Raw genomic sequence first — 7,503 nt, 5'->3', positions numbered from 1 at the left:
TATATACCCAGAATTACCTGGAATATATACTGGCTTGGTTTTAAAGTTATAGTATTAGCGATTCCCAAAGTGGGTACCACGGCGTCCTGGGGTGTCCCAAGCATGTCATGAGTAAATGTCACTTTCTGAAAATACTGTAAAATAAAAAAAAAAATAATAATAATTATCAGACATAGATTGCATTTACTGTTCGTTTTATAATTTTCCTACACACTCAACCACTCTAAAGATAATTTATCCCGAAAAGAGCGCCGCACAGTGGCAGTAAACTGCCATTTTTATGAGAAAAAACTTTTCTATTTCTTATTCAGTTATTCAACGTGCTTAATTCAATATAATGCATTTTTTTTTTTTTTTTTAATTTTGGTAATATTTTCAAGTTTGAAAATATAAATCTTAATTTTTCAACCATTAAAATCATTTTTTGCCTGTAAATAAAATTTTATTATGATTTACAGTAGTTAATTTGATTATTGTTCTCACCTTAGTTTGGTTACACCTTCCAAGAAGGTCCCCTGACTTCATAGGTCTCAATAAGTCAATGAAGCTTACACAAAAGTTGCTCCAATATGTACACTTTTATGGGAAAATAATCTCATCACAAATTTCAGTAAAGCTCAGTTTTTCTGTTCTATCAAAAATGAAAAAAGGAATTTATCCCGTATTAAATTGGAAGTGGCCCGAAACAATTAGATAAAAATATTTCAAAAAACAATCCCACTTTTTAAAAAGTACAATTTATACACTATCTTTTGTTGGTATTTACTTCGCCGAAATTTTTTTATTAGATTGTTTTTTAAAAAAATAACAATCAGTAAAAACTCACTTTTTCCCCATGTCGAAATAACATCTACGACCCACAAATATTTTTTGATGGAAGAACCAATACTTTATTAATTATTGTTGTTCATTATTATCTTTTCGAATTCATTATTTTATTGCATTTTTATAACGTTTTATAATTTCATTTTTATTTTGTACTTTACTCTAAGGCTTTAAAGCCTAATCTTGACGCCTGTGTATTATCCTAAAGGAACCAATCCCAGAATAAATAAAGATTATAATTGTTAATATCCCTGCCAACATTTATATTGTTTGTTTAAAAAAAATGTATTGTCTAGGTGAGTAATGATGTAGTCTTTGTAAGTTGTATAAATCCATCCGATGAAGGACACTTTTGGGTATTTGGCTTATTCCTGTTGTTGGTAAAGATAGAATAGTATGTGCTTCACGAATATTGAAACATTCGCTTGTCAATTGTCCCTTGTATGAAGACAACTGCGTGTTCATACTCAAAAAAGTACAACAAAAACTTAACTTGTATTGTAGAGTTTTGTTACTGCAGCATTTGATGACAAACTAAAGCTTTTCGATAACTAAAAGCTCAGCGACATTTTAGTACTAGCATGTCCTTGTTCTCAAATCTCCTGAATTTGTTCCGAGGTTAGTTCAGAATATTATAAACTGGATTTCTTTACTCATAATATTCTATTAATTATAGAAGTTGAAAATTAATAACATTCAAAGTTTAGATGATCTTTCAAAATGGGCAGATTTTAACGAATTAATTTCTCAGTCTAAGAGAACGAAATAACTTTATTTATTAAAAAACGTGGCATCAGATTTAAAAATTGGTATTGAAGGCAAAATCATGATCGTGATAAATAAAATTAAATACTTGGAAATAATAATTGAAAACGAAATCAAATAGTGTGAATAGTACGAAATTAAAATCAAATTCGGTCAAAAGAATCAATTGCTTATAAAATTCACCGAAAAGAATACGGGCCAACTTAAAAATTTTTAAAAGCTGTTAATAAAGGTGCAATTATAACCATAACATATTGGCTACAAAAATGGTACCAACGATTATTCAGTAACTCATATAAACTAATTTAGGTTTATAATGGTGAGAAGATAGTTGTCCTTGGATCATACATATCTGGAGAAGATATTATAAAAATAATTTAAAAATTGAAGTTATGGAAAGAAACAAAAATGAGAAAAAGAAACTAAATGTAACTAATGAAATACGTAAGTATAATACTAAAATAAAAGAAAAAAATATAAATTTAAGTTAGATAAAAGAACTGAATAGAAAACATGACATAAAAATTTTGCTTTATATTTTGTGTCTTTATTTTAGCATTATACTTACGTATTTCATTAGTCACATTTAGTTTATCTCCCATTTTTTTTCTTTCCATAACTTTAATTTTTAATTATTATTAAATCAAAGTATTCATATTTCTTTGGATCATATAACTTAAAATTTTTATTACCTTAATTATGTTATTTTATTTATATATGTAATTACCTATATATACGTTTTATTCTCCACCTCTTTCACTTTATTTTTTATTAATTTCCATTCTGTACAATTATTTACTTTAATCAGTTTATATTTTTGTGATCTTTGGTTGCTATCTTGTTCTTTGTTCTTACCCTAATGAAGGCTAGAAATTCTGGTCGAAACGTTGGCTCTATTGAATAAGTTTTTTCAAGTTATTTGTGTTATTTCTGACCGCACCCCCGACCGTCTACTTATAATTTAGCCTTATATTGTTGTTTGATGTATACTATTCTTATTTTTTTTTCTTTATTCCTAAGGAGTATTAGGCTCTCGAAACGTAACTAATAGCAATTTATCTTAATGTATGTATTAATAAAATGTATAACCTTTCAGAAATTACATTCGATTTTTGAAGCTCATTATTCGGATAATAATCTAATGAGTTAACAGCTGTTAGAATGTTTAAAAAAAAAAATTATAAAATCTGCAAGAATAATTTTTGTGTACAATAACCACCTGATATTTCTCCAGTAAGTTGATCTTTCTTCAATGACGACTATTAGGTTATGAGGTTCATGATGACTCGTTTGATGTGACAGTCATAGAATACACTTTCATCAACAATGCTTTCTAGTTGTGAGGGCAAACCCTCACTAGGGAAATTGGGGCAGCCTGGCGAGGACTAAGTAAGCAACATGACATACCATCGCATTCTCACTCCTCACTAGCTCGAATATTAACTCATTGAGAAAGTGCATTTGACCCAGCTGAAACTTTAATTAGCCGAACTTGGCTTACTATTAACACGTTTGTTTTCACTGATTTGTCTTTCTTTAACCATTATCCGTCTTTATCTAGTCTTTTACCGTTTTATTTCAAATAGTTTCGACTGAAATTGCAAATGACTATGTTTGTATTTGGTTTCGGTCTAGGCCATTTTGTTTAGTGGCGTATAAGGTCATTGGTCATTAACGCCATTTATAACTTATTTTATTTTGCTTACATCTATTTTATTTTATTTATTTGAATATTATTTATTTATTAATTTTATAGATTTGATTTTTATTTTTGTCACTAAACCCTTTGATTTTAAAAACTGAAATACTAATGTTATTGTTTTATCATCCGTATCTAAGGTTTTTTTTTTAAATATCTGGGTTTAATCCTAAGCTATTGAGGTGTGATGTGAAATATAGGCATTCTTGGAAAATATGGCTAATTTTTAAATTGTTGTTGCAAAATTGTCAGTTCGGAGGCTTTTGTTTTGAAATAAGATAGGAGTGAGTGAACCTCGTGTGACCAATTCTTAGTCGGTTCAGTACGACCTCTTCTCTACGGTATTTGTGGCTGGAGGTACCCCAGGGCTAGACGTCCTTTTTAATAATTTTTAGTTTACTCCTTGAGTTTCCATTCCATAAAGATTGTCATTTATCTTGGATTTCTTTTTCGAGGGGTTTGCTTATTTCTGTTGGAGTTAAAATTGCTTTACCCCTTCTCGGAAGCGCGAGTGCTTCTCTTGCAGCGTGATCGGCTGGTGCATTTCCTGCGATTCCTACATGACTTGGAACCCATATAAATGTATCTGACATACCCATATTGTATAGCGTGATTAAGTAAAAATGGATGTAGGAAATTTAGACCGTTTTTTAACCGTAAGGTTACAAGTAAAAATCTGGTGCAGTATGCGCCAGTCATTTATGGATGCCTTTCAGAAGGCAAGATTGAGATTAATCTTTGCACACTGAGACTAGAGTTCAAAAGTTGTGGATTCAATTCCCACCTTGTCAAAATTAATCCATGATAGTTTGTGAACAGCAAATCTTTCATTATAACCGATGTTAATACTTTCCCTTACTATATTCTATTTATAGTTTGAGTAAAAAAACAACTATTAATATGTGTTTCCTTGGTTGCTATGAATTTTGCCTCACGGAAACATTTATTTTTACAGATAGATAATTATCAAATTCTTTAATATTTTATATTTATCTATTTTTCTTATTGCTAATTGAAGGGGTTAATGGATGGTGGGGCTAAGTTAAAAAAAAGTTAATTTTAAGAAAACAAAGTTCAATTTTTTTTTGTTCGAGCTTGTTATTTTTTTATATGTACGTAACCCTATATGAATCGTCCAAAGTTGACGAAAAACGCTTATTAAAAACAAGTCATGCTTTTGAATTCTGTTTAACGCATAAGGTCACAGACCAATTTTAAAAATAAATTTATTCAAAATTAGTGGTTGACTATAACTAATATCATGTTATCAACTCGTATTCATTTATTTTGGGGGGCACAGAAGCTTTTTTTAGCGTTTCTAAATTATCTAAGATTTAGTTAGGGGATATATGTATTCCTTATCTCCAAAACAATGAAAATCCGAAATAGTCAGAGGAAACCTGAAGTTGTAAAGGTGGGTTTTGATGAACTCTAAACTCTCAACTACCTTTGCGATAGAATCGGGACGAATCGGAACCAGTTCTTATACTGGATCTACACGTTTGCCGACTGCCGCTGATACAAGACTTGTACAAGTGCTTGTAAACAAAGGAAGAAACAAAGGTTGGTATTCACACGCCTGTTTTGTTCTTTTTACTTTTGGTGGCTATTACATAAGATTTACTCTATTTTCATTATAAAAAAGGAACAAAATAAAGATAGGCAAAATGAAGAAAAACACAAATATCAGCAAATGAAGTGGTAGATGTTAAAAATTCATAGAAACGATTCTATATAACTTATAAATCCAACTTCCATTCTTTTTTTATCAAATACCATTTATTTTAATTACTCAAACATGTTTTTCTTATATTTGTGCTGTGTTAAATTAAAAATAAACTGTTAAAATTAATTGACAAGATTTAAAACAAATTATTTACACCGAATCGATAGCATTTTAAAATATAATGAATCTGAAGGTTGGGTTAGTTCTTTAATTAATTATAACACAGAGATCATAAATATAGATCTGTTGGAAGTTCTAAAGTAATGCAAACTGAAAACAAACGTGTGGATGCAGCACAAGTGCCCTCTGATTTGTCTGATACTCAACGGGTCGGGCTCAAATTTAAGTCAACTTATCTAACTCATCCAATGAACCCATCACGCTTGTGCATGCACGAATTTGCCTGAGTTTGGCACCTTTTGGTTTATAAACCTACTTTCACTTACCACCTTGAGATGAGATTGATCCTCGTACGTTTCAAAACAGCTATTTCTTTATTATTCAGTATGACGATCCCCTTCCTATATATTTCATAAAGGTTAGTGGAAGTAAAATCTGACTATTGTAATAACTACCATGGAAAGACAATAATTAACAGATTCTGTCATATTTTATATCTATCCATTGTTTATTACTGTGAATAATGAGAGATATTTTTTTTTAATAGACAATACTAAAAGTACTGAAGAAATTTGGTTGTGTTTTTTTCTGTTTCCTATGAATATTCTTATTTAAGGGTTGAAAGCTATTATTAACTTTGGTTCTGCATAAAATAAAATATTCTAATTAAAGATAATAAAGTAGTGTCTAAATGTGTATTTCCCTCGAAAAATGGAATTCGAAATTTTTCTCGACTCCAATACTTCCCCTCACTATATATTCCATATCTAGGCAAGTGAAATTTAAAAAAGCATACAAAGTATTAAGTAAGACTTTCAGTGCCTTATTTGTTGAAGCCAATCAAGATGGTACAGCTAATAATTCCAATTAATCATGAATAGCTTGGAATGGCACAAAGGCAATGGCCTAGCAAGAGTTGTTCAGGCCTGGGGTTAAATCCAATTTTTTTGGGGAAGAGGGGGTGAAATTATGTAAAACAACATTTTTTAAATTTCTAAAAAAAAGTTTAACAAATTTTTCCAAAAAAAGTAAATAAAAGAACAAAAATGATAAAAGCATATACTACTACTAAATATTATAAGTTTACTCTACCATGCCTATATTTTATAAGAATAAAAAAAAATTAACTAGTATGCTGTGTATTTAGCAACCCAATACAGTTGGACAATACAATATTTTTTTTCTAGTTTTCCTCTCTATTACTTTTATTACAAAAAAGTAATCTTTAATAAAAACACTGATTTAAATGGTGTAAAAATTAATTATATGGTTAAAAAAAAATATATTAATGGTTTAACACTTTTCAATTAAACATAATGTAATAAACAATGAAAATATTTTTTTTATTAAATAAATCAAAAATTAGTATCCAATTCTGCCTCAACACTTAACTTTTCACTAGTCCAACGTTTCGGCCATTCTAGCCATCTTCAAGGACATCTTCAATACAAAACTCTTCCTCACAGTAATTTACAATTTCTATTGCAGGCTATTTTGCCCAGGTTTCTTTATTCTAAGTTCAAAACCTATTTATTTAAAATTTAAAAACATTAACATTTATTTTTCTCTATCAGATTATCAACAATATAAAATACACCACCATATCCTATTTTATATTGTTGATAATCTTATAGAGAAAAATAAATGTTAATGTTTTTAAATTTTAAATAAATAGGTTTTGAACTTAGAATAAAAGAATGACCTGGGCAGAATAGCCTGCAATAGAAATTGTAAATTAATGTGAGGAAGAGTTTTGTATTGAAGATGTCCTTGAAGATGGCTAGAATGGCCGAAACGTTGGACTAGTGAAAAATAAAGTATTGAGACAGAATTGGATACTAATTTTTGATTTATTTAATAAATAATTACCTTGTCTCAAAAAATTTTAAAATAATATAATTAAATATTTTTTTTTTAATATAAAAGCTTATTTGAGGAGCTCTGTTACAGACATACAAGGTCAATTTTTTCTCAACATAAGAGAAGTATTATTTCCTCAGACATCCTCTATGCAATACTAAACTCTGTCATTTCATCGGCTAGAAATGCTTAAAAAATTTGGCTTCCTAAAAAAACAGACAACTCCACAAGCACTTAGTTCTTGTGGACGCATTCACTACTGATTATTCGGAACACGCGATCCCGAAAAACTTTCCTAAATCTTCGGTTTAGTCGTTACTGCTTTATTTAAGCCTAATAAGAATGAAATATAGTATTGGAAATTTAACTAAGCGAACCTGTTCGTGTTTATAACTTGGCCACTCATTTGTACACAGCCTGACATCACTTTCTACACAGTGTTCGATATTTAATCGGTAACCTTAAACCTGTTATTCGCTACACATAACTTATTATTTTTTAAAAAATA

Source organism: Halyomorpha halys, unplaced genomic scaffold, assembly GCF_000696795.3.
Source record: "Halyomorpha halys isolate HHAL.00 unplaced genomic scaffold, Hhal_1.1 Scaffold485.1, whole genome shotgun sequence".
In the NCBI taxonomy this organism is placed as follows: Eukaryota; Metazoa; Arthropoda; class Insecta; order Hemiptera; family Pentatomidae; genus Halyomorpha; species Halyomorpha halys.
Note: the sequence above shows the minus strand (reverse complement) of the source record.